A 27,461-nucleotide genomic window follows, 5' to 3' on the forward strand; every position below is an offset into this window, starting at 1 on the left:
CCAATGTAGTCCTTCCCTGGACACCAGCCCTTGGAGGAGATGCAGGCTGCAAGAGAGCTGCTGGGATGAAACATCTGCCCACGGATCCGCCGCCTGGGTTGTGCCAGTGGCCCCTTGGAATGTTTTACAGGATGAGGATCACGCCTGTTGCATCTCAGCGTCCTGCTTTGAGCAGTCACATGGCATCTGCTGCAGGTTTGCCAGGAGCTGGGTAGAAAACTTCCATTTCATGTTCTCCATATGGCAGCTGTCTAGCAGATGACATCACCTAAATGCCCATAGTCCTGGCTCTCCCCTCAAAAGGCAGAGTGATGAGGGGAAAAAATAAACCGAACCTCCTCCCTGCTCCCCCTTGCCTGTAAAAAAAGTGCAAAATTCAAATGTCTTAACCACTTGTGTCAGCTGTGGAGCAGCAACCCACCTCCGGGCTCCATAATTCGCCGTGCACATTGAACTGCAGCGTTGGTTTTGGCGTTTTTGTTTGGGTGGGAAGCCTGCAGTTCCTGCGAATGCTTTGTAGCGTACTTTGGGACATGTGGTAACGCTAGGGAGAAGAAAGACCAGGAAACACATGCAGCTGACAGGCAGGGCCAGTCGCTTTCCTCCTGCCAAGTAGGCTGCCTTCAGATGTGCTTCTGGCAGTGAGCGCCATGACACCTCAGGTTCCCTCCAGCGTCTTTCCAAAAGTAACAGAGATTTTCTTCTTTGCAAAGGAAAAATGAAATCAGGACAAAAAGTAATAAAAGCCATTATCCCGAGGCATTCAAAGGGGTTTAAGACAGGAGCTGGGGGGGGGGATGTTCAAGCTCAGAATTCTTTTGTGGCAGACTATTACTGGGTGCTGTAGTTTATCATTATGTATTTTATTTTGAAGTGTTTCATGTCTTTAAGGTGGTGACCTTCAGTACACTGAAAGCACAACTGGATGACCTTACCTGATTTTCTGTAGCCCAGGTATCCTTATGCATGTTTCAAACAGTGTAAGCTGCTTTGGGGTTACGTTGAGAGCATAGTTTACTAATTACATTTTTGTGTTGACTTTACCCATTAACAACGCCTGCATGGGGGTGCATTTGGCCGGGGAGCGATGGTAGTTCCCCTGCAGTGCAGAGGGAGCTGGCAGCAAGGTGGGCAGCGGTGCTGGAGCTCTCCTGCAGTACAAATGCTTGGAGGTTGGGTGTCCCAAGTCCAAGTCCACCCAAGTGATTAGGCCATCCACTTTTTTACTTTTTTTTTTTTTTTTTTTTTTGCCAGCAACAGCATAAACTGTCTTTCCCTCCTCTCTGATTTGAGATGACTCCGGGAAAATTACATTTTATTTCCTTCTCTTTCCTCAGGAGGCTCTTCACCTCCCCAGTCTCAACTTCTCTTTGTTTTTCCCCTTCTGTACTTCACTGTCCCCTGTGGTCCTTAAACTCCGCCTACACCACAGTCCCCTGCGCTCACTGGCAGCTATTCCTTGCACACAGCATCCTCACAAGTTTTTTGTAACTCCTTCCTCTTTATTCTCTGTGGTCTCCGCACACATCCTTGTTTTCCTTACGTCTCCTCCTCCTACATGCTCTGTGATCTCTTTGCCAGGGCAAAGTAGTTCCCAGTAACATATTTACTGCGCTTTTAATAATTTCTAACGATTAGAGTGTCACGAGTGGCAGGACTTGCCTAAATAGGTGATAATTCAAAGATGAGACCCTAACTCTCTTTTTAGAAATACAATCCAATTTGTCTTCCTCCCCAGCTTTGCCAAAACTGCAACCCAGTCTGTCTTACATTTCATATATATGATCTCATGTCAGAGCAGAAGTTTTCTGGAAAATCTGAAACAAATTGGATGAGGCAGTTTTGGATTCATATAGAAACTGATGCATTATTTTAAACAGATTTTTTTACATTTTTTTGTCTTTTTTTTTTGCCTTTTTTTTTTGTTTACTTTTTTTTTGGGCTTGTCATGACTCAAAAGCAACATGGGCTGGAAAATTCCAGATCTGCCAAGACCATAGGTTTTCTCCACCGACTCTAGGTTTTCTGGTTCTTCTAGGCAGACACAGAGTAAAATGAGTAAAAGGGGCAGTTCTTTTCGGTCGGTCGTCTTTCCCCCTTCCCTGCCTGGTGGAGCTATGATGTGTTCCGAAGGAGAACCTCCCGTGTGATTACCCGTTACCTCTCAGTCGCAGGAACAGAGGCTTATGAGCCCGGCAGAGCGCTGACCAAACTGCGCCAACGCCACCCATTGTCAATGCCAACCTTTTTTACAACTGTTTACTGAGTGCTGGTTGCTGAATGTGTCACATTAGTGCTTTATCAGTAAGTGGTTTTTCAGTTTGAATTCTGAGTTGATAATACTGAAATAATATTTTTTTTCCAATACAAATTGGTCTTTTTTCCCCAGAAAAATAAAAAATTCTTTCAAGATGCTTTTTTTGTGCAGTGCCAAGGCAGAGAATTAATTTCAATTTTGTGAATTGTTTTTTATTCTTAAGAATACTAACTGTAGTCCCATTTTAAAACAACATATTTTGTAGAAAAATCAAAGTTCTTATCAAGAAAATGTTGAAATTCTTTTTTTTCCTGTCCTCCTCACAAAAAATCTCTGTAGAATGGTTAAATTCAGTATGGATTTATGAATAGTTTTGATTAACTCCTAACAATGTTTTTCCAGGCAAATATGTTAATTATTTACACCAATGTCTTTTGTAGTCCTATTTTACAGTTTTTTAATCAGATAATTTCATCAATGACTGGTGCCTATGACTAGTTTGGCAAAAGTTTATTAGCTAGGCTGAATAAAACCCTACAGGTGCCGTAAGGACTTCGCTTGCCGATTTTTATGAGCCTAAAGAAGCCCACCTCAGCCAGCTGTGACACACGTAACATTTTTTGTAGCTTCCCTTCTCAGATATAGCATACGTTGAATTCTCAGTGGGTGCGGGGGAATTTCCCCAAGCAGTGATAAGCACTGCGGAGGTCATTGGAGCTGTGTATATCCAGTTTTCCTCCATGATAATGCCATCAAGCCAAAGGTTCAGAAGGCTTTGTCAGCTGTCGTTGAGCTTCTCAGGTCACAGGTGCTCTCTCCCCATGCAAGCAGTAAGCTAGGGGTGTGATTTTTATTCTTGGCGTGCTCAGTTCCTATCAGAAGTAGAGGAAATAGTGCTTTGACAGGGTATAGACTATGCTAAAAAAAAAAGCATAAAATAGCATAGGATGTGTTTTGTTTTATCATGGGAGTGAGTAGAGTGGAGAGGAAACTCTCCATCCTTTCCTGCTCCTGTTTCCTTCTCTCTCATTCAAAAACTGTGGTAACTCACGAGTAGTGTGTATAATGCTATATACACCCTATGGCTAGAGCTTTGTGAGGGGTTAACCTAGAAGCAAGGCTTGCATGATTTTTTTGTGATGGACAAGTTGGCAATGATGGGCATCATGATGCAGCGCTGTGAGGAGAACAGTGTGACCATAAGGGCAGAATCTGACCACTGCAGCCAGCGTAGTCCTCATGTCCCACACTGGTATTTAAATTAGGTCTTGCACTGACTTTTGCACAAGATTAGTTTTATTCTAGAAAAAGGTGACATTTCTTCCGCAGAAAAAACAGCGCTCCAACAATCTAAATTAGATTAAAATAATAAAAAATATTATTCGTATGTGAAGAATGAAAAATAATGGTGAAAGATTACAGTTTAAAATAACTAGGTTTAAAGGGAAATTTAATGAGGTAACTTAAAAATCTAAACCCCCAGAAAGTTCAAGATCTCGACAACCTTTCATCTGCTTTTGTCTCATTGCACATCTCCCATTTATAATAATGAAAAAAACCCACACAGATTTGCAGCCCCTCCGTACATTGACAAGGTGAGCCATCAGTGTGCATTGTGTGTGATTTAAGGACAACTCAAGCACCCATCCAGGACATATGGACATCTATGCAACCAGAAACTATCTTCCAGCTCTTGTATCTATGGCAAAATCTTGACCTTTACGTTTCACATAAGGAACAAGGATTCCCAGCTTCCCATTTAAATTCCCCCTTCCATGTACTGAAAATATTAAAACAATTTAATCTCCTTACAATCCCCGGTGGTGCCCTTTAAATCAGCTTTTCATTGGGAATTGACTACATACTTTCTGTAACATAAACTGAAATCTGGGAGTTGTAAGCTGCCAGTAAAATATGAAGGTATGCTACATTTGCCCAGATATATAAGATATGACAAGATTTAATATGTATTAAATTTAACAGGTGCTGTGATCTCCTGTGTAGATACACAATATTCAAAGCCATACTCCAGAGAACTCCGCATTCCCTGCTAACTCTGCATTTCTGTCCTTCCCAACATATTTTATCTGTAATCTTACCTCCCATTTCTTACAATTCAGATTCATTTTATTTAAGCAACGTTATCTATATTTTTATCAAGCTCCTAAATGACAGGCGGCATATGCAACCTTAGCTCTGGCTTCCCAGAGGTGTTAGTTGGGGTAATTGCAAACTGTTTAGATAAGCTGTAGACCCTGACAGAAAACGAACAAAACTTGGATGTCACATTTCTCACCCAGTCAGAAAATCTGTGTCTCTCACATGCTCACTGTTTGAATCTTTAGGTGGAGAAATTACTGGGGAGGAGGTGGATGGGGAGGAAGAAGAATGGTTTTATTTTTGTGAAAGCTCCTTAGGCTATGGAGAACCATCCATTGCTACGTTGCGGCCAGGACGTAAAGTGAAACACGTCAAAAATGAGTGATCACATTTTACATGTGTTTCACATGGGCTTGCACATTGACAACTGATGTAAGGCAGCACAACGCAGGGAATGAGGCGCTGAACTGTTGGGATGTAGGGCCTCTCCCGACCTTGCCAGCAAAGCTCAGGAGTCCACATTAATCTAAAAATGATAGGTCTTGCTGGGAAGAAATGCTTCTTGATTGTCATGTACAGTGCCCACACTTTGATTTCACTGGTACTGCACGTTCTATCTCCCTTAGTTTTTTTAATGTCTAACCCATCCAGGCATTAATAAAGACATCACCCCCACCCCCGTACAATCATGTTTTAAGTTTTCTGAACATAAACCATACCCCCTTGGTCACTCATCACTCCCACACCCACCAGCCCTTTTGTAGCCCAAGGAAGCCAAAGTGAGCTTTCCAACCCACTTTCCGTGGGGATCTGCCAGCTGGTGAGATCTCGGCAGGTTCTCTGAAAGTTTGTTTTCCCGCTTCTGTCAAAGGAGGATGTTGAAACCTCACTTACTGAGAAAGCTATGTGAGAGGAAAATGTCATCATCTCAGTGGGCTAAATAGAACCACATTTTGCTCTCTGTCTGGATAAGTATTTTTTAAAAAGAGCAATTTTTTTCCATTGATGATGCCCCGTATGCAGAAGGAAGCTGCTCAACACAAGAAGAGAGACACTTAGACATAAAGAAGCTGCATGTGGCTAAAAGCTGAAAATCAACCTATTAAAAACAGAAGAGGTAAAACAAAGACTAAGGCCCTGTGAACACAAGGCACTGATGATGTTTTCAGAGATCTTAAAGCCCAGAGGAACCACTACAGTACTTACAATCTAGGCTTTTCCATAAGATAGGCCAAGCAATTGCACTTGGTGGTTCTATCAATAGAACAGTATCTTCTGCTTTATCTCTAAATGAGCTTTTAGAAATAAGTTCTTTTTTATTTTATTTGAAAATCTCAACTGGTGAAGAGTTGCTTGGGTAAGTGGCTTCAATGGCTATTTTCAATGGACAAGAATGTATACCATATTTATTGTCTGAAATTCTCTTCCTTCAGTTTCTGGTCACTGGGTTCCCTTTTACATTCTTCTGTCTTGCTGGAAATCTCTTCTGCATGGACATACATTTAAGGATTGCATCACACATAGCTTCCACTTGTATGAACTGACCAGGATGACATTTTCTCACTGTAAAGAAGACCGCATCACCAAATTTCATATGAATGGTGATGGGAATCCTTGAGTTTCCTTTCCAGACCTTTCTGCAGTTCTGTAGTAGACAGTACATCAGTTGAAATCTGTCTATTAAGATGCGATGTCATTCCAAAAGGTCGAGGTGTCTTGGTAAAAGGTACCCTAAACACCAGACAGAACTTGTTTTCATAATCTAGAAACAAACAGGAATTAAGCATTTTTGAAATGCGGTTAGATCATGTTCCATGATCAGAAAGAAGTCTCAAAAACAGTTGTCCCCAGCCCGGGTAGTTTCCCAGCAGAGGACCTGGGTGCAGATATGGCTAGTTTCCTTGAGAAGTGAGGAAAATATTGATCTGGGAATGAACATTAGATGCGCAGGGTGGAAGTATGTGAATTCTGTCTGTTGGATGCATAAGTGGGAATCTGGTGCTCTTCTGAACTTCATCGTTTATGGCTCATGTGGACTGATGAGTATTTACTGCTGCGACAGGCTGGTTACACTCCCCTGCGATCACGCTGGAAAAGATCTCACATATATTAGCTACCAAAAAAATAGGAAAAAAAAGAAAGTTCAAGATTCCTTAGTGCTGGATCCACACGTGTTAGCCAAGATAATTTCAGAATCAGCAACAATGATGCCTGCTAGTTCTCTTTGGAATAGACACCTGTGAGAGCCAGAGGTGCTCCAGCCCAATCACATTTCACATTTATGAACCCTTCCTCTAGAAAAATGAGTCTTCTATAAAAATTTCTGTTAGCATTAGTCTTTATTAATAAGGCATCAACCTTCATCTGTATAGTGGAGGTGCTAAATCTCCCAAGGGATTGGTTTAAGAGCTGGGCCACAAAAATACTATTTAGATTTTGAAAATCAATAGGATGCATATGTTGTATGATGGGTTACAGCTTTGACACAAGAAGCCCGGTGTTTGAAAGCTAAATCTGGTCAAATTGAGACTGGATATGAAGCATGTGCATAGCTGTGGAGTTAGATAACTACTGAAGCAACTTATTTAGAGACATGGTGGATTTTTTAGTACTTAAGGACTTTTAAATCAAGCCTTTGAGCGTATGGAAAGGGTGAGTATCAGGACTTGTATAGAGAGAAATGTTTCGGATAATTTGTCTTTACTTTCTAGTAAAATCTACAAGTGAAATGGATGTCAGGAGACCCAGTTAGCCTTATTTGTTGGGACCACACAGTACATGCAGCATGGAAAAAACATGCTGCGGTTGTGAAGGCTGGAGTGGAAGAGGGAAAGTGGAGATTAAATGCAGAGCAAAACCATGCTAGGCTGTTGGGGTTTTTTTGGTGGGGTATGCCTGAGCAGCATAGGGTACCTACTGTATAAAACAAATAAAATGAAAGACAACATGTTATAAACAGCCACATCTAGTGTGGTGGACATGTCTACAATGTGGAGAATTAAAACTTACGTTCTACGATGTAATTTGCTTCTGTCGGGTGGTTGCGTCGGTTTCAGAGCGTGAGGAGCTGTGTGGGCTCAGCAGGGTGCAGCACCCCAACCCTGGTGTGTGACAGTTATCCGTAGGTTCTCACAGGCTTTCCACCTGGGCCCCATTTTGTCGCAGAATTTCCACCCATTGCAAATGCATAGCTGAATGTGCACCTCCCAGCCCGTCACTCATGCTCCACAGGTGTGTGATGGTCCCATTATGGCCTACCAGAAGATGAAACAGGAACAGAAGGTGATCACGTGTAACCACCCTCAATGCCATCTTCTGTTGCAAACCACTGATAGTCAACAGTGATGGCATAGCACAGCCTAAACCAGAAGGAATCCCCGGTTTGTGTGGTCAGCCCTGGAAGCTGATGCTCACTGTACTGACACATTCACGTTATGATGCTACCCTGTCTCATATCTCTATATTATATCTCATCTATATATCTCATCTCTAAATTCTTCACACATTTTGCATAATGAATTTTTTAATGCTGCAAATCATGCATCTTCCCATCCCAGCTCCTGTTAGTTAATTTAAAATCATTTAGAATAATAGGGACCTCCACAGAAAATGGAAGAAAATTTGAGCGAGGAGCTGGGATTACTGGAAAAACGGATATCTGTAGATTGAGGACCTTACTGAGTCTCACAGGGTATGTATTAATTACCTGCCATCTTGAACGACACTTGGCACTTCAAGACCTACCAGTAATTAGAGAACGAATAGAGAATGGGAATGCTTCATGCTGCAGGCATCTCAAGAGCATGCCCGACATGTTGGGGGAAAGGCGGGCCACTTTGAGCCACACTGAGCCTGGGCAGTGCAGGCCACATAGCCTGGTTGTCCTCTGCAAGCCAGCATGCCATTGCCAAGGTCAGCTTCACACTGCACCGTCTTGGGGAGTGATGCCATGCTAAGGGACACCTTGGCTGCTGGCTGTCCTCAAACACCGCTGTACCTGCCCTCTCAGCTCTTTGTAAAGGTTATTAACGCCCAGATCGATGCAGTGATTAGCTGCTCCTCTGTCCCCCTCTTGATAACATTATATGAGCTCCAACCGAAAAGGAATTGGGAGGATATATTTTAATGCTGTGAATACTTTGGCATTATATTACAGGAGGTACTTCATGAAGGTTTTCCTAAGGCAGAAGAAAATGTTAAAGGGGAGGTTTATTAATTAAGTAACTGGATTCCTCCAGAACAGGAAATATAATGAAAGTGAGAGCAACACTTAAAATCATAGAATCATTTAGGTTGGAAAAGACCTTTAAGATCATCGAGATCAACACTCGTCCAGCATTGCTGAGTCCATCACCAAACCATGTCCCCAAGGACCACATCTACACATCTTTTAAATTCCTCCAGGGGTGGTGACTCCACCCCTTCCCCAGGCAGCCTATTCCAATTCCTGACAACCCTTGTGGTGAAGAAATGTTTCCTAATATCCAATCTAAACATCCCCTGGTCCAACTTGAGGCCATAGACAAACAAAATATCTCTACAAGGAATGCAGATGAGAAGAAGGTTTTGTGGTTGGTATTCTGTTCTAGCTATCAGGACCCACAGAACGTATAAATGTAGCAAGTCAGAATGTAAATCTAGAGATGTATCCCCAGCCTGAGGAGTTAAGGTATCCAGTTAGGAAACTTAACTGCATTGCCATTAATTATGAAAGGCTTGACGGATGTCTTCTGGACTCACTTTCAACAGCGATGTGCCAGAAGAATGTTTGTTAGCCGGTATTTTCAGTGTTCCCATTGACTGTCTGACAACAGATGTTAAAGTAGGAGTAAAACTTACTGAATCATCTTTGGTTGATCTTGAATATGTTGATAATATTACCAAGCGCAGAGACTGCCAACAAACTAAGAGGTTATTGGAAGCTGCAAAAAACTGTAGGTCTCTAGAGGATTTAAGATCAAAGTAATAAAACAAAAGGACTCAGGATTTTTTTTTAGCTACTTTAGTAGCCTGTGGTTGAGTTATAGCATATCCTTTGCAAATCTTTTCAGTTTTGATGTAAAGCATTTTTGTAATGGAAAATTCCTCATGTCTCCCAGTAGGTGATTTCAGTGTTTAATTACAAATGCTTTCTAATCCAAATTTGTAACTCTTGTAGTCTCTTCTTGCTAAATTAAAGGCCACTTCCTTATCAGATACCTCTTCCCCACATAGGTACTTGTAGGTAAGGTGAAATCCCTTCTAAAGTGCCAATAGGGTAAGCTGCGTCTGTCTGCCTTCCTTACTATACAGCAGTTAGTCCTGACCTCGTATTAGTCATTAAATTGTTTTCTGAACCCCTGCCAATTTCTGCCATGCTCGCATGGGTGTGGACACCAAAACTAGAACCATTGCTGCAATCACAATAACAGAATCATAGAATCGTTTAGGTTGGAAAATACCTTTAAGATCATCAGGTCCAACCATTGACCCAGGGCTGCCAAGTCCACCGCTACACCATGCCTCTAAGCACCACGTCCGTGCATTCTTTAAACACTTCCAGGGATGGTGATTCCACCACATCCCTGGGCAAAATAATACTTCAGCTGTGGGCACTAACTGCTTCATTGCCCATTTCTGTGCAGAAATCAGAGAGGTGAGAGCCACGCGGTTGTACAGGCAGCTCCAGGAAGCAGTGCAGAAGAGCCCAAGCTCCAGTCCTCCAAGGTGCCTCTGGGAAAAGCCATTTTCTTGTCACAAATGGTAGAGGGAACGTAGAGAGACCAGCTTCCCCAAGCCAGGTTGTTAGCTCTGGTAAGAATCCTCAGAGAGAAAATTGCTTTGCCCATCTTGTTGCTGCATGCCTATCTAGCAGTGTGTAGACAGATTTTCTCAGGCAGTTGATTCAGAGAGAACCAGATTTATTCTTTGGCTGTGAACCAGGTTCCTGGTTCAAGAACTTTCCTGACAGTTTTCCATGTGGGATATTATTCTGATTCATGTTTGGGCTGCAGCAATAATTCAGTCCTTCCATACAGTAATTTTATTCTTTTCTAGTTTGTTTTCTTGGAAGATCTCAAAAATGCCATAAATATTAATTGATTTACATTCACAGCAATCCAAGGAAGAAAGTAGATATGATGGCCTTAATAAGGTTATTCTGAGTCTTGTTTGAATGCTGCATGTGAAGTCAGTTGCAGAGAGTGAAATAGAGCCAGTTTCTCAGGCAAACTACCATCGTATCTCTCTACTTGATAGAGTTATTGCAGACTGGTCTGAAAATTATCTCCTCCTTTATCTGTATAAGTAGCCAACGCTGTTGCTTCATGACTGCCTTGCTCTACTCCAGAAATACCTGGCTAGGTGCTGGAAGGGCACCTCGAAGCATGGGGCATGGCCTGTGGGGACATACGTGAAGGCAAGGTGTTGAATGTGTGTCCTTTTTTCAGCGGCAGGGAATTTTCCTCTCAACATTCAAAAGAAGAAGGAAATGTTAGAACAACTGCTGCAAAAGCATAATGGGATATTTCTGGTTCGTGCATTCCTCCTCTTGGATTGCATCCCCTTGGCTTGCAGAGGAAAACTCCAAAAGGAGAGGGTAGGGAGTTGTTTTTCAGTGTGTTTGTCTATGCTGTGGCCCTTCGTGCTATGAGAAACCTCTCAAGCAGCTCCAGCAAGAATCTTCTCTCTGCTTTCTTCCACATCCTCCCTTCGTCCTCGGTCCCCTCCCCCTCCTCTCTTTCATGTGGATCAAGGCCTGGAAAATGACAAGCCTCTTGATTAATAGATACAGAAAGTCTTCTTATGTAATTTATTTGCTTTCTGCACCTGACTAGAATCACTAGGTTTATCTGGAAAGGAAAATATATCGTCCTTCCTGACTCCGAGTGGCAGCAGAGAGAGCTGAGCATGTGATATCAAGCTGCGCATGGAAAGCAAACAAAACGCCATTTCTGTATTTTGTAAGCATCTCAGGTCATAAAAGTGTCAGCACGCTATATTTCTTGCTGGGATCCTCTCTGTTTTATTATCTGAGCCCTTTCCATTGTGTTGAATGTGCAAGGAGAGTCTCCAAAGCAGGCAACATCTGTTTCCCTGTCATGTTTTTGATTATCAGCTCCATATTCCTTGCAAGTCTCCTGCTCACATATTCCAATCAAACTCAACGGGGGCTTCAGCAGTGAGGACACTTCCTTATCTCCCTTCCCCCAGGCTCTCCATCCATCATTCTCACATGCTGGCCCACTAAATGCTGATGCAAGAGGCCTGTTCTTACGCTTGGGTAACACACTCGTGACCTCTCCAATTTGTTTTGTTTCCTTAATTCTAATTGCTGTGAGTATACCTGCCTCTCGGTCCTTGGTCCTTAATGGGGGAGAGGAAGGAGGCAGGTGGGGCGTCTGACTGGTTTTTGTTTTGGTACCTGTGGAGAAGAGTTTTCTAATGTAGTTTTAGATTTGTTTCCCAGTTTTCTTCCCTCAAGAGGAAGTTTCTTCTCCTCTTTCTTAGCTCCCAATTGCTAAATCAATCTCTCTGTCCTTTGCCAAGAGATCTGTTTTACCATTTATGCAGGAATTTCAATCTGCGGATGGGGATTCTGCCAATAAAAATCAATTAAAACAATTGTCTTCTGCCTATGGTATTGCAGTTGTGGGATATCTGGCACACTGAGACCTGGGAACACAGAGACGTAAGTGACATTGAGCTATGAGTTGTTTATCCAGTCATGGTTTGCATTTATTTTCAAGGAATATTTTTGTGTCCTTGTGCACAATGGCAATGAGCAGTTGTAAGGTGATGCAGCTAGTGTTGCAGTCGAGATAGAGGAGCAGCAGTCTGCCACCGTAGGTAACTCACCTGTCCATCCACAGCAGAGCCACACTGGGAACCCACATGGCAGAATTTTCCAGATTCAACCAAAAATGTTGCTGACCTTCGTAGTCAGGCCCAAAGCCTGCATGGAGGAAATACATGTACTCCTTAGATTAGGAGCTAAGACAGGGGTCCTGAGGTTACTGGTGGACCTCTCAGCTTTCAGGTGTGGCATGGCTTGCTTGTAGACTCCAGGTTAAACCACTCTCCAGATTTAGGGTCATAAGGAAATTGTTCTTCACCTCAGATTGCTCAACACAATGGCTACAGCTGCCCTGCTGTGCCGTGCGCCCCGTAGGTGCCCCCACATCCAGGGTTCCGAGATCGGGAAAGAGCTGCTTGCTGGTGGGGCATCTGCTTGACCACTTCTGTCACGAGTTTTGGGGTGAGGGAGGAAGGAGGGGGGGACCCCGGGGGGGACCCCAGGCAGTGCTGGTGTTTCAAGAGCCTTGCATCCCCTGGCTACCTGCTGAGCTTCTGGCGTTCAGCACAGCTCCCTGTACACCTTCTGGTGCTGCTGGTAGGCAAACGAGCAGACCACGGGCTGAGGCCCTGACGTTCATTTCACAAAGATTCAGACACCGTGGCTGCAAAGCTGGGTGGCAATCCATACACAGCCTAAGCTCAGGCTGAGCACTAGCTGTCCTCAGAGCCTGACAGAGATACCAGGCTGTAGGTCTTGGTGGAATTTAGATCTCTGCCAGGTCCAGTGTGCCAACAGCATCACTTTAACTTGAAGCCAGATTTGCACAAAATGTTTCCGTCAAAGTTTTCCTGTTGTTGTAATTTTTATACCACCAGTTCTTTTCCATGGGATACACGTAGTTTTTGCTCTTTGTGCTGCAGGTCTCATGTTAGGAATTGGGGTTTAGCAGTGCGGGGGGTGAGGGGTTCACATGGAATGAGGTCATTGGGGCCTTTCTGTCTGCCCTTTCTTACAGTCTTGTCCTGGACCTGGAGGAGACTGGATTTCATATTCACATTGATTCCTGACCCTTCCTCACACGGCTTGGTTAATAACTGTGGAAGAGATTAAGGGCCCAGCAGGTCATTAATGGCACCAAGCCAGCCACTTGAGGAAAGGCAACAAGGAGTGAATGGAGAAGAAGAAAAGATGATTTCAGAGCACCTGTCGCTGTAGGTGACTGCAGGAAACAAAAGATGAAGGTGAGGAAGAGCGGGGAGATGGATGGACACAGCTCCAGGAGGTATGGAAGACTGTTGCTAGCCTTTGTTGGTGGGCTCACAGGGCTGTGGGTGCAAGGGCAGGCTGATGGGAGAGCCTGCAGGCTCAGGCAGCTTCAAAATACAACTGTCCTAGAGGGGAGGTAGGAATTCCTGAGAAAATGAAGGGTGGGGGAGAAGAAAGGGAGCCGTAGGAAGGTGGGTGACTGGGATGGGTCAGAAGAGGATGCAGGGTGTCAATAGCCTGAATGGGAATCATGGGCTGGGACAGGAGTGAAAATGAGTGGTGAGGAAGAGAAGGAGGCAGCAGAAAATGAAGGGGGACGAGATTGACAGAATGTGTATGGGGAAACGAGGGAGTGCGGGTGAACGTGGGGCTGCCCGTGCAAGGCAGGAGAGGAGGCGACACAGATGACAACAGCAGCAGCTTGCTGTCAGGGTCCCAGGATCCCACAGCTGAGGTTACTTGTCCACAGCTTTGTGCTTGTATTTCATATATGCTTTAATTATATTGAAAGACTTTGTTTTCTGTTTTATGTGAATGCTACCTTTCCCACCTGCCTCAGTGGTCAGAAGTGTATTTACATAATCTACTATTTCCTGATTTTCTACACTCTATATAGAATTTTTTAGTATTGTTTTTGTATTCACTGCATACTTACACGATTGGAGATAGCTACAATTATTTCCTAGGCTGATTTTTTTGTTATAATTCCACTACATAAATGTGTGAATGACCTCATTAGTTTCAGTGGTATAACTTGCCATAATGTTTTGATTAGTTCACTTGGAAATGTCTATTATTAGACTGGTTTATTTAATACAATATTTTAATAAAAGCATAATAATAAGCTTTATCTTTTAATAAAATACACAGCAGCGAGTTTGCATTAATGAAATGAAATATTTCAGTTTGAACGAAAGCCATCACCTAAAGAAAACACCTAAAGAAAACATTTCAGTTATTTTGAATTAAAATCCAGGGGAGTTTCCGGCTGCGCACCAGCCTGCTTTGTCCCCAGCACTGGCAGGTCACAGCTTCGCTCCTGGTCAGTTGCGGGCCCACTGAGCGGAGCAGCGATGTCCTTCTGGGTATGACAAATGCAGAAACAACCACGAGAATCTGATAAAACCACAGGAAAGGAAAAGTGGCATGAAAAAAATCTCGGCTTGGCTATCTGGGCACCCAAAAGGCTTTGGGAGGACACTGCACTTTTGAGGTGGGAGATGGGAAGAGATTGCCACTTGAGGTATTTCAAAAAGCTGTTCAGCTAAACATTCAACAAGGAGGTTCTTGAGCATGAGTTCGAGTTAAAATGGCAAAATCAGTCACCTTGTTGTAGAAGAAACCACATACCAAGACAGCAGCAGAAACTGAATGAGACTAGAGGGAAATACGGATCCTGTTACGGTGAGTAAGTGACTTCAGTTTTGTTGTTGGATATTTCAGATGTGCTCACCAGGAATACAGCCCAGCGAAGGGCAATGTACTGTGTGTTACTACAAGGCGATTGTATTGCAACATCCAGGATGTAGATCTGTGACGGGTGTAAAAGCAGGAGCCAAGGAACATTGGATTTCCAAGCACAGTTTAGCCACAACTTGCTGTCTGGTCCCTTATGCAATAGAAAGGTGCTACCAGGTTCTGCCCTGTCTTGATCTCATCTGCTTGACCTTCCCAGTTTGCTCCCCCACGCTTTGCCAACTCTTCTGCCCTTGCTGCTGTATTCAGGAGCCTCCACCTTGCCCCTGCCTTGCACGCCATTCTCTCACAAGGCTTCCCCCCACCTGGGAAGGTGATAACCATCCTGTACACTGTGAGGTCCCTGCTTTGGAAAGGACCCTTCATCTTGCCTTCCACTAAGGGTTTCTACACCAAGGTTGCACCAAAGGGCAATTGCGGAGATTTAACAGGGAGATGACAGAGCACCACTTCTACTGCCTGGGCCTGGCTGTTGTTTAATATTCAGGGTAGACGCTGGGGTAGATGTAGGCTATGATTTTTTGGCAGGCAAGTTCTCATTCTATTTTCAAATTTAGTTTTTATGATGAAGTCGTGATTGATAACAGCAGAGATGGTACTGGAAAACCTGATGAAAGCAATTAGAATGTTATTAAAAATGAACAAAGTGTCCTACATGTCTAATTTCTATTCTGTTTATAAGTATTTACTCGTAAGTTCCCTATGCCAGTCATTTGTGGTACAGCACCACAGCCTCTGTGATTTTATGGTCCGGACACACCGGGAATGTGGGTTCCAACTTGGAGAGAAGCTGTGGCCATGCTTTGCAGGTTGGGGTGTGCCGCCTTATGAGCTGTGCCACTTTATGAAGAGCTCCTGGCAGACTTTCTGTGCTTCAGCTCTCACCTTCTGCTGCAGCTGCTTCCCCACGATCCCCCTGCGTGTGCATCATTTGAGTGCCTAAACCCAGTGCTGCCTTTGAGCCCTGATCCTGTGCATCTGATCTCACCTGCCAAGGGATAAGCAAGCAGTGGGATCTGCACTAGGGAAGCATGAAGAGAAAGCAGACTTCGCCAGAGAGAAGTTTTTAAAATAGATTTTAGTAGTGTGTGGGACGGATGGGAAGAGGGAGGGCAGGAGGTGAGAAGGTCTGACATGAGATCTTTGGCACAGACCCAGCTTCAAATGTCCCTTCCATGGCCCCCTGAGCACCCCCCTTCCTGCCCTGCAGCAAGCCAGCCACACTGCCTTCTATTTTATCCCTGCTCCAGGTGTCCAATGCAGACCTGCCACCTTTGCTTTCTTCCCGTCCCCACCGTGCCTGGCCTCCGGCCTGAGGTCGGTGAGGTGAATCAGAGCGGTTCTAGCTCTTCGGAGGCGCTGATGGCCAGGCTGGGAAGCGCTAAGGGTGCTTCCCTGCTCAGGTACCGCACTGCTAAGCTGCTTCGCCCCGTCTTGCTTTTAGGGTTGTGTCAATCATGTTGTAACTCTAACCTTGTGCCTTTGGTTCTAGTAGCACAATTTAAAATGCTTTGTCACTAACAGGCAAGCTGAGGACTGCCTGAAAACCAGTTAATGATCAATAGTTCTCCAGAAATTTGCATAAAATATTGGACACTGAGTAGTAATTATGATGTTTTCCAGCTTTTTCATAATGGAAAAGAGGGTGAGCCTCAGGTCCCTGGGGTCTGCGGGAGGGAGGGAACTCCCTCAGGGCACTGTGAGCAGAGCAAAACTGGAGAAGCCAAACTTTCAGAAAGTAGGTTACTGGGTGACAAAATGAAATCTTACTTGAGAAAAAGTGCAGAATAATACATATGGTGATAATTATCTAAAACACATTATTCACTGAGGGAGCCATGGCAATAGGTAGGCTGAAAGAAACCTAAGCTTGAGCACAGACAGTAAATCAGACACGAGTTTGCTATGTGTCAGCGATGCAGTTTGGGATGCGTGCACGAAAGCACCACATCAGAGAACATGATAACAACCCCCCCTCTACACAGCTGGTGTGACCACACCTGAGAGTTTCAGGGGCTTTGAAGCCAGCGAAGCTGCACCAGTTCACACCAGCTGGGGCTGTAGCCGCGTCATTGCTGGGCAGTTATTGACAAACTGGAGGAATCCAGTGGAAAGGAACAAAGATTGTGACAGAGCTGGTAAGACCGACACATATGTGTGTGTGTGTATATATTATATGTGTGTATATATAGTGCTTTCTACATAAATGATTACATAAACTCTATACGAGAAATGTTCAAATGTTGGGAAAACACCATTTATTCAAATTTCAAACAGCTGGCTGGTTTGACTGCAGCTATGGTGCATGTGTATGATCCCTCAGGACGTTTGTGGAATGCTTGCTTTTTGATTGCAGACACTTGCATAAGAGCAAAGGTGTGTTTGTGAGCAAACATGGGTATCCACTGTTGGATACAGGGCCTCTTCCCGGGTGCATCCCTCTGCTTAATCTGCATTTAGGCACCGCAGCAAAACACAAGTCTTTTAGATCCAATAGTCACCCACAGTTGTCATGAACCTCAATGCCAAGCGCTAAGAGCTCATCCTCTCTGCACGTCTGACCTCAGTTATAGAGATGTTAAATATAGATCTATACATCTCAGTGTAGGTGTCTAGATTTGAATCACTTAGTGGACAACAGCTGAAGTTGCCATGAAGATCCAAACATTTTCCATGTCATTATCTAAAGATATGCCGACCCTGACAGCTAGTAAAGGCCATTTAATGCAACGTCCCTTGAGAGGAATTCCTGAAGATGAAAGTTCCCTGTCATTCTGTATAAGACTATCCAGGACCTGATCCAGAGCTCTGGAAGTCAGTGAAAATCTTTCCATTGACTTCAAAGTGTTTTGGACTGTTCCTAGATAATAGCACAAATTTCACTTCATTCTTTCTTTGCAGTTGGGTTGTCTGAAACTGCACAGTGTATGATTGAATCCCTCTGGCCCCTGCATAGCGTGCATGCCAGCTCCCTTTAACACCTTCTGTGAAGCTTACGATGTTAAATGACATATTCAGTTGCTGTAGGCATCTTCTTTCCAATCTGGACCCCAGCTGCTCGAGGTCTAGCAGATCGTTCTTAAAGGACAATGTGAAAGCAACAATTGATGTCTCTAAAGAAGTCACTTCAGCTAAACACCTCTAAATATATGACTGTGAAAATTACAGAGCTAATCTAGTTTTGGACACATAAGCCTCAGCAGCAGACAAGTGATTACAAACTTACCTGCTCATCAACCTTGATAAAAGTAGGAATTTTTCGTGCTGCTAGTGATCATAATGCAGCAGAGTCTCAATGCTGAAATGCCTAAAGAGAGCATCTGAGCGCTCAACCGTCAGGGACCCGGGCGACCCACATGGCATACACAGGCAAATCTGCATTTATGACCAATTGTGCAGGGAGGCTTTTACTCCCAGAAAATGACAAAACTTGCAAAGTATGCACTCATAAAAAGCGTGTTAAAGACAGATAAGCTTCATAAGATGAAAAGTCTTGAGTTTCTGTCATGTTCTGTTGCCACCAGATGATGCCAGAAGTTAAACAGGATTATTCCTCTTTGTATGCCACATGTAGGATAAGAATAATGGAGCTACGTCTCTGCTGTCCCTACATCCTTCAGCCAGGATTTAGCTACTATTTAGGTCCTATTGTTACTTCTGGAACCAAAAAGGCTGCCAGTTTTTTTAACATCTGGCATTATTAAAACAAAAACTTAAGTTGGAGGAGCCGGAATTGTCTATTTTAAATTAATTACACGAGTGTTTCTCAGGGGAATTCAGGGGATCTGGACACATCCCTGGAGCTTGTCTGTACTGTGAACAGTTCTCTCCAAGGGTAAATTCACGTTCATATTTCTCCCCATCACTGTACGATTCACCTGTGCTGTCAGCCCCCCCACTTGGAGATTTCTGTTGTATGTCACCGTGGAAACAGACATCACTAACTGATTTTGATGTCTAATGAATGCAAAGAGCGGGGACTTCCCGTGGAGCGGAATACATACATAGAAAAGGAGGCAAGTCCATTTATCCTTGTCGTGCCAGCTGAGTGGGGAGTGGGAGAAGACTCACGTTAGGCAAGGCAGGGGAGAGGTCAGTGTATTCCCCATCACAAGGGCAAAGGAACAGTACGCCTTTCCAATAAAACCTGCCCAGCACCAAGTAGGAAAGCCCTTATATGTAGAAACACACTCTGAATACCACAGTCGCTGCTGGAGAGGAAATGAGATGATGGGTGAGTGGAATGGGGGAGAGCACATCTGGCGAATCAAACAGCAACTCCGTATCAAACGGACACAGATATCAGGCCCCACCCTGCACTTTCGAGGCTCTCAGAAGCTGCTCTAACCGTGTGGGACAGGCCTGCCTTTGTGCTTCTGTAGCAGTCCCAGGCATCTACAGGCAAGTGGAATATGAGCTTTGTCACTGCTTCACACTGCCTTTCTTGAATTAACCCATATCTCCCAGAGCAGTGCCTGATCCCTGCTGTGAGCCATAATCTCCAACATCTTTGTGAGACTGAGTGCCCAGCCTTCTAATGTGAAGTCCTCTCTCAAAGGGAACAGGAATTATGAAATAATTATGGATTAATGTGACGTGACCTGTGGTAAGCCAGCAACACCTTCTGTGACTGAAGGCTTGGAGGTGGCCACCAGACAAAATCATGTCTAATCTTTTGCAGAGCAGAGCAGAGGAGAAGGGGACAGACAGCAGTGGAATGCACTTAAGAGAAATAGATACACACATGAAAGAAAAAGGCCTTGATATTTAAAATATTTATGGCTTTAAAAGGCATGAAAGCTGATACTAGCCATTAACTAATAGACGTTCTGCCTTTGTGATGCAGCATACACCCCTAACTAAAACCACATCTCCGCTCTTGTCTGAAGCCAGGTGCACAGATGATTAAATTTTGGGCCAGCTATAAGGAGAGTGTCTCCATCCTGTCCTCTCCTCCAAGCACACACCATCTGTATGATAGTTATTCATCTCCTTTTGCTGGACTGACATACTGAGCCCATATTCTTCCAGCATCGGTTGTCCTTGTACTGTCAAGCTGTGCAAATGGAAGGGATCTAAGCCTAAGGGAGCAACAGACCCTGGGAGCAGGTTTGTGCTGTGTTAAGGCAGTATCAGCTGCTCTGCTGTAACCTTGATGTTGTTCATGTGTGTTTTCACAAAAGAGATTTGGGGCTCCAGTCGTCTCCTCTTGCCAGCACGCCTTTTACTTCTGTTTGCTATATTTAAATGCCATTGCACCTCCACTGTGTGAAAAGGGAAGAGGCTGGCTTTGTATCCCCGAGCATATGGATTCCTTGTAATGAGTGGAGGATAGATGGCTTAAAGCATTTTTTATTTCTTCTTTTTTTTTTTTTTTCTGAACAAAATTTTTGAGCCCCTGTTCCCATGTCATGGGCCTGCTTGTAGCAGGAAATAATAAACCCAGACCCTGCCTCTTTGAGGAGAGGACAGGTGGAGAAAAGGACTTCAAATATGTGTATGTTTTTCATAAAAGGATAAGACAGCTACGTTAAGTGTGCTGAACATACTGGAGAAGAGACACAGGCTCCATTTTTTAAATTATTTTTTTTTTTTAGTTCTTCCTCTAGTCTAAGCCATAGAGCCTAACAAGATCAAATATATGCCATACATTTGACCTAAATGGATGCAAATGTTATTCAGACCTGGATCCAAAGCTGTCACCCAGGTTTTCCACTCTACCAGATGTTAAGCCACACAAGATGCGTTCAAACTTCCATTTCAAGATATTCCTCCAAAGCAGGGCACTGCTGTCTGCCCTTAGCCTTCGTTATTTCTTAGTTTCCTCTAAAATGCAGTAAGGCATTTTCTTCCTAATTTTTCATGAGGCTTTAGGAGCTCTTTTCAGTTGAGGGTGACACCTTTTTGATGTGACTCTGCCCTGTAGTCCTCAGGATTGTTTCCAGGACGGTGGAGTCAGCTGTAGGGACTGAATGCGGACACTTTGAGAAGAGCAGGTGGGGAGCAGAGGAAACGTCTGATGGACTCCACAGGTTCACTGCAGAGGTTCAGCTTCCCACTGCTGCTTGTTGAATGCACCTTCCCAGGAAACATCAGCACCTTTACCCACAGCTGGTATCTCCTGAGATGCCTGAACAGTGCGAGAGCCCAGGAGCACAAGGGTAGACCTGTGCTCTCCCCGCTTTACCAGCAGACCATCCACCAGTTCTGCATCCATTCCCATCCCATAGGCTAGCTAGGATTTAGGGTGTGTGGGTCTGGGACAGGCCAGTCAGGAGGATATATGTCAAAATTTCAAGAGATAAGGAGAGAAAATTAAGATGTTGATATAGCAGGCGACTATTTGCATGATAAGGCAACTGCGTTCTGTCAAGTGTCGTACACCATTCTTTGGATGACATAAACAGCACATCCTTCAGGACACTGTTCCTTGATGAAAATAGAAGTCCCAAGTGAAAGAACATCCTGAGAAGTGAATTGCCAAAGGTCAGCCAGCCTGCTGGTGTCCGAGGAGGGCAAGGGAACCACTACCTGTGCTCTGCAGGCTTCTCCTAGCCGCAGCGTCCTTGCTTTCCTCGGCCACTTCAGAAAGCTTGTGAAGGAGAACCATAGCTCATCTGGAACTACAAACATGACATATAATACAGAAACACTTTTTTATCTGCATACTCTATTTGATTTTCAGGCAGATATAGATGTAATGGAAAAGTGGAACAGCAGCCCATAGAAGGCCTGCTTAAAGGAGTACCAGGTTCATATCTAGACAGGTTTTCGTAAGCTCTTACAGTAAATAGGGCAAGAAAGTTTTTACATGATCAATTCACATGTGAATGTAACAAACATATCCAGTCTTATTTCTTCCTGTTCAGTAACAGTCAAGGAGTTGTTAAACTCGGTGTAAACTTAAATGTCCACTCTGCCACATGTAAAATACAGCCCAAACATGGAACATTAGGGACAAAATGGATCTTGGTTTTGAGTAAAATTTACCCTAGGCTCTTTCTTGGAGCGCATCCTTAATTCTGCTCTGAGAAAGGCTGTATATCCTCTTCTCTCCAGCATGGAGCTTGGGGGAAAATGTGGAAACACTGCAAATTAATTAAGAATAATGAGATATAATAATTTTAGGGTGACTTTATTAGTGAGATGATTTACTATACTTGAGATTATAATGCTTTCACTGGGGCAAGAATTGGCCTTGTTGCAGGAAAAGTAAGCAGGAGAGCAATGCAGTAGCCAACAAGTAAGCAACGTTTCCAGCCAACCTCCAAACTAACCGAGCAACAGCCAGATTTCAGGCTTCAAAAGTGACACAGCTGGAAAAGACATTGAACAGTTAAAAAGTGCTGGGAGTGGAGGAAGGGAGAGAAGATGAATGTATGGGGCGGCCAGTGGGTTCTGTCTGCAAGCAGATATGTTGGTCTGCTACGTTATAACATGTTTACTCCGTACGGTTTTGCTCTAAAGAAATAATCCTTTTCATCAGGACAGGATGAAAGGAAAAGGAAATAATCCTCCTCATCCTGCTTGAGTGCAGGATTTGCTTCTGGAAGGAATAGGCTGGAGGGAGTCTTAACACAGCACAGAGGCTCTGGTGTCCTTCGGCCCAGCCTGAGGATGTGTGTCACTGCCACCGCCACCTGCCCCCAGCAGCCCCCCCCAAATCTTGCCCAGGCTCCAGACCTACGGGGAAATGCACTGAGAGGGGCTGGTTTCAATGCTCCTGCCGCAGACCCGCTGGCTGATAGGAGCCGGCAGAAGTGACACACATGAAACCTGTGAAAATGGAGGAAGAATGCCACTTTGAAAAATAAGAATCCCTGTCAGCTGTTGTAAGTTGGCTTTCTAAAGGAGAATTATTGTTTTCAATAGGCTGAGAAGATTGATAAGAAATTGAGTCGTAGAGCAACTACATGTATTATTTTCTGTATATGCCTCTCTGTTACAGAAATTCAATACCAGAAAAAGCAAGCAAAATACAAAGCTTTTTCCCTCCACTACACCTCAGCTAGCATAGTGCTGCATCTTCCCCTGCTACAGTAAAATAAAAGATAAGAGCAGCACTAAACAGCTGAAAAAAGCTGGAAGTTTAATTCACAGACAAATTAGCTGCATTGCATTTAATATTCCCAGTGAGGAAATGAAAAGAAATTTATTCTGTTCCTGCTCTCCACAAATTCACCAGAGGGAATGATATCCCTTAATTAAGGAAGAGTGATTGCTTATTTTTTTCCCCCAAGCTTTCGTTTGCTCTAAAATAAAATGATGAGAAAGAAGTGGTGCATATAAAAAAAAATCAAAACCACACTGGAAATGATGCAGTCATTCAAATTTCTCATTGTAATAGATACTACATTCTAAAGAGTTCTTTAATAATCTAGTAGGAGAGCTGGCCAAATGGAGCAATTCCTGCCCTGTTCCAATGGAGCAAACCAATTCAACCAACCAAACTCATCCCAAGGAGTTCCTTCTGTTCTGTCAGGGCTGATGATTTAATATTGTGGGGTAGTACAAAAGTATGCATATCTGACAGCCAGTTTTTTTGCATAAACACTATGAAAAGCGGACGATTTGGATCAAGGAGATGGATGGTAGAAGGGACTGGAACCGCATTGGTGACACCTTGGCATGATCAGATGAAACTGGACAAGAAACGTAGGCTGGCCAGCAGAACTGGTCTTACTGTGCGCTGCACAGAGACGTGCGGTTGCGCTTAGACAGCTATAAACTGCTGAAATAATTGCCATTATCTAAGGAGCCAGATGTGAACTAGTAACTGGTTTTGCAGTTCATGTTTACAAAGAATGTTTATCTTTCCATCTATTTAAAAATGGGGAATAGACGAGTTAGAAAGCCTGCTTAGAGAAAGACACTCCGTACCATCTACTGCACACTCAGGCTATGAGGGTACACTGGAGAGGCTGAGTGCACGGGGCTTTGATAACGCGTGGATAAGGTAGATGATGACCCTTGTACTGTTTGTTGCTCCTGGCCTGAATGTAGCTACGGTGCACACCCCAGACCGGTCACTCAAAGGGCTGTTGGCACCGTATTGACAGACTTAGACACCGCTTCCCACCGCACGCCCCTGGAGAAACCAGCTGCTCATGGCTTGGCTGGGTGTATGCTTTGCTGGGTGAAAAGCTGGCTGGGTGGCCGAGCCCAGAGTGGCGGGGACTGGAGTTACATCCAGCTGGCTGCTGGTCACACAGGGTGCTCCCCAGGGCTCCGTACTGGGGCCAGTCCTTTTTAATGGCTTTATCAATGGTCTGGACAAGGGGCTTGAGTGCACCCTCAGTAAGCTTACAGGTGACACCAAGTTTTGGGGGAGTGTTGATCTGCTTGAGGGCAGGGGGCTCTGCAGAGGGATCTGGATGGCCTGGACCCATGGGCTGAGGCCAGTTGTATGAGGTTCAGCCAGGCTCAGTGCTGGGTCCTGCACTGGGGTCACAACATCCCTATGCAAAGCTACGGCTTGGGGAAGAGTGGCTGGAAACTGCCCGGCAGAAAATGACCTGGAGGTGTAGATCAAGAGCCGGCAACATGCCCAGGTGGACAAGGAGTCCAACAGCATCCTGGCTTGATTCAGAAATAGTGTGGCCAGCATTACTAGGCCAGTGATTGCTCCCCTTGTCCCACTGGAGGGCTGCATCTCAAATCCTGGGTTCAGTTTTGGGCCCCTCGCTACAAGACAGACCTTGAGGTGCTGGAGCATGTCCAGGGAAGGGCAACAGAGCTGGGGAAGGGGCTGGGGCACAAGTGCTATGAGGAGCAGCTGGGGGAGCTGGGGGGGTCAGCCTGGAGAAAAGGTCTTATTGCTCTCTGCAGCTGCGTGAGAGGAGGCTGTAGTGAGGTGGGAGATAGTCTCTTCTCCCAAGTAACAAGCCAGAGGACAAGAGGAAATGGACTCAAACTGCACCAGGGGAGGTTTAGATTGGATATTAGGAAAAATTTCTTCACCAAAAAGGTTGTCAAGCATTGGAGCAGGCTGCCCAGGGAGGTGGTGGAGTCACCATCTGTGGTGGTATTTAAAAGATGTGTAGATGTGGTCCTTAGGGACATGGTTTGATGGTGGCCTTAGCACTCCCGGGTTAGTGGTTGGACTCGATGATCTTAAAGGTCTTTTTCTGTAGAGGAATTCTAGAGGCATGAAGGCAGGTTAATTAACATTGACAATATGCAGCTGTGGGCTGGCTTCAGGGGCGGCGGGGTGGCTGATGGGGATGAGGTGCAGCCGTGGCTGGTTCCTGCTAAGGAGTTAAATGGCTCTAAGGGGGGGCGGGAAGAGGAGCAGCCAAGGAAGAGAGAGCTGGAAGAAGCAGAGGGAGGGGAGAGTGTGCCCTGGATGAGGAGAGACAAGGAGAAGGATGCAGCAGAGGCAAGAAGCAGAGGGACTGGCCTGAAGAGTATGAAGAAACAGCAGGAACAGTAGATAAATCTTAGAAACCTTGTGGGGGGTGGTGGCTGTGCCAGGGCGAGGTGTGGGAACCACTTATTGAAGTTAACCTGGGGTGGAAGGGTAAAAGCCTTGTTACACGTGGCTAGTTTTGATAGTGATGTAACACTTTCCAACCTAAATGATTCTATGTGCAAAAGAGGTATGAGAACCGCTCTCCTGGCTTTGATACTCATAGCCTGGTAGCTTCTGTGCAACAATGACCACAGCAGGTGTTAGAAGGGTAAGAACAGGTGAGGCATTAATGACACTCCTAACTGCCAAACAGACTTAGTTCCAGAGATTTCCTGATGGTTTTTTCTCAAATATCTCTTTGATGTAGTGTACTTCCAAACATTTGTCCTTCTCTCAAATCCTTGTAGGTTTTTCACATCAAAAACATCTTTAGATGAAGTACTCAAGTTTTATTACTTGTTTGAAAACTCACTTTTGTTTGTTGGTTTTTTTAACCTGATTGCTTCATTTTGTTGTCCCTAGTTCTTGAGCTGGAGTAGACAGTCTATTGTTATGCATCATCACAATTTCATTCAAGCTTTTGCAGAACTCTCTTATGCCAGTTCTTTTCCAGACAGAAAAGTTCTAGTCTACTGAGTCATTTCTCCTACAGAAGTCATCCTATGCATTTGTTCATCCTTGCAGCTGTTCTGGGAATGTTTTCCAGTTCCGTGATACCTGGTAGCAATAGAATTGCATGCAGGTTCAAGTTTGGGGCTAACTATGGCCTTATACACGGGCATGTTGTTACTCACTGTTTTGTTGTCTGCTGTCTCCTTAGTGACTCCTAACTTCTGATTTGCTTTTTACTTGCCCCTGAGCACTGAGCTAGCATCCTCATGGAATTGTACCCTCATATTTCAATGCTTAGTGGTAATGGTCAGCATGAGGTCATCAGTTCATATAAGAAATGGCAATTTTTCCTTGTGTATGTTGCTTTTTACTTATCTGCACTAAATTTTGCCCACCAATTTATTCATTCATTACTCAGCTGTCCAAAATCCCTCCACCATCCTTCACAGCCTGCCTTTGTCCTTGTGAGCTTGAATATTGTTGTGCCATCAGGTCGTTTGTGAGTTGAACATAGGCCCCAGCACAGACCCTTGTGCAACAATTCTGGTGACATCCGTCTGGTCTGAAAATGTTTGCTCCTACATTCTATTTCCTTTACTTCAACTAAATCTTTTTCAGGATTTTCCTTCTTATACTTTGGCTGCTTAGTGTACTTTGCAGCCTCTAGCAAGCAACTTTTGAAGGCAGATTCTGTCTATGGGGCCATCTTTACCTGCCTGCTGCTGATCATTTCAGAAATGTCCAAGGAAGCTTCTCAGACAGGACTTCTCTTTACACATGTAATTTTGCATTTTCCTGAAGTATGTTCTATTTAACCACATATCAATGAATTCTCTACTGTGTGCTAACGATTCATCAAAAGCAGACTTTGCCTGCTCACACATGCGCACCCTGGTCCTCTGGAGCTGAGCTGCTCACCTTTCTAGGCTTAAAAAACAATATGAAGCATAAGACCTGTGCTTCCCTGGATGCCTCCCAGGAAATGCTTCAAAGATTGACTCCATACATACCACCTTCCACTCTTCAGGTCCCAAGGAGGTTTCACGTGGGAGGTTGCACATGACAAGTGGTCACTGGCCACTTGGTGTTTTCATCCTTGATTTCTGCTGGGTACCATCTGGCCCCAGCAATTTTTTCTTTCTCACTTTGTCTGTTTCAAACAATCTCATCCACAATCACCTTAATTTCAGGCATGTCCTCTACATTTTCCCCCATGTGAAAACTTCCCCCAGGTCTTCCCAGTGACCAGCAATGTGCAGTGGCTACACTGTCTCCAAGTTTTGCCATGTCACTAGCTGGCCGAGCAGAGTCTCTCACAGTTTTTTTTCCGCCTCTGACATTTTTGAGGAAGTACTAGTTAAAACTAGTACTTTCTTTAGCTAGTTCTCCTCAAACTCTTTTTTAGCCTTCCTAATTAGGATTTTGCTTTTAATCTGCTTGACTATGCTATTCATTTCATTTTATTGGTTTGGATACAATAGGCATCTTTTTGAAAAATGCCTTCTTACTGCTAATAAACTTGCTTGCTTGGCTGTTTATGTGTGCTGGCCTCCTTTAATCCA

General features: G+C 44.3%; 1 long non-coding RNA gene across 7 annotated transcripts in view; it reads left to right on the plus strand.

The window, feature by feature from the left end:
• Nucleotides 1–14,179, plus strand: part of LOC119149468 — a 68,953-nt gene extending 54,774 nt beyond the window's left edge. For 3 of the 7 annotated variants that reach the window (XR_005104704.1, XR_005104702.1, XR_005104703.1), the window contains 2 exons: nucleotides 1–12,026; nucleotides 13,150–14,179. This is a non-coding gene — a long non-coding RNA (uncharacterized LOC119149468). The remainder of the gene's footprint in view (nucleotides 12,027–13,149) is intronic. The other 4 variants (XR_005104709.1, XR_005104706.1, XR_005104708.1 and 1 more) reach the window with 4 other exon arrangements.
• Nucleotides 14,180–27,461: the final 13,282 nt, after the last annotated feature.

This window comes from Falco rusticolus, chromosome 5 (assembly GCF_015220075.1).
Source record: "Falco rusticolus isolate bFalRus1 chromosome 5, bFalRus1.pri, whole genome shotgun sequence".
In the NCBI taxonomy this organism is placed as follows: Eukaryota; Metazoa; Chordata; class Aves; order Falconiformes; family Falconidae; genus Falco; species Falco rusticolus.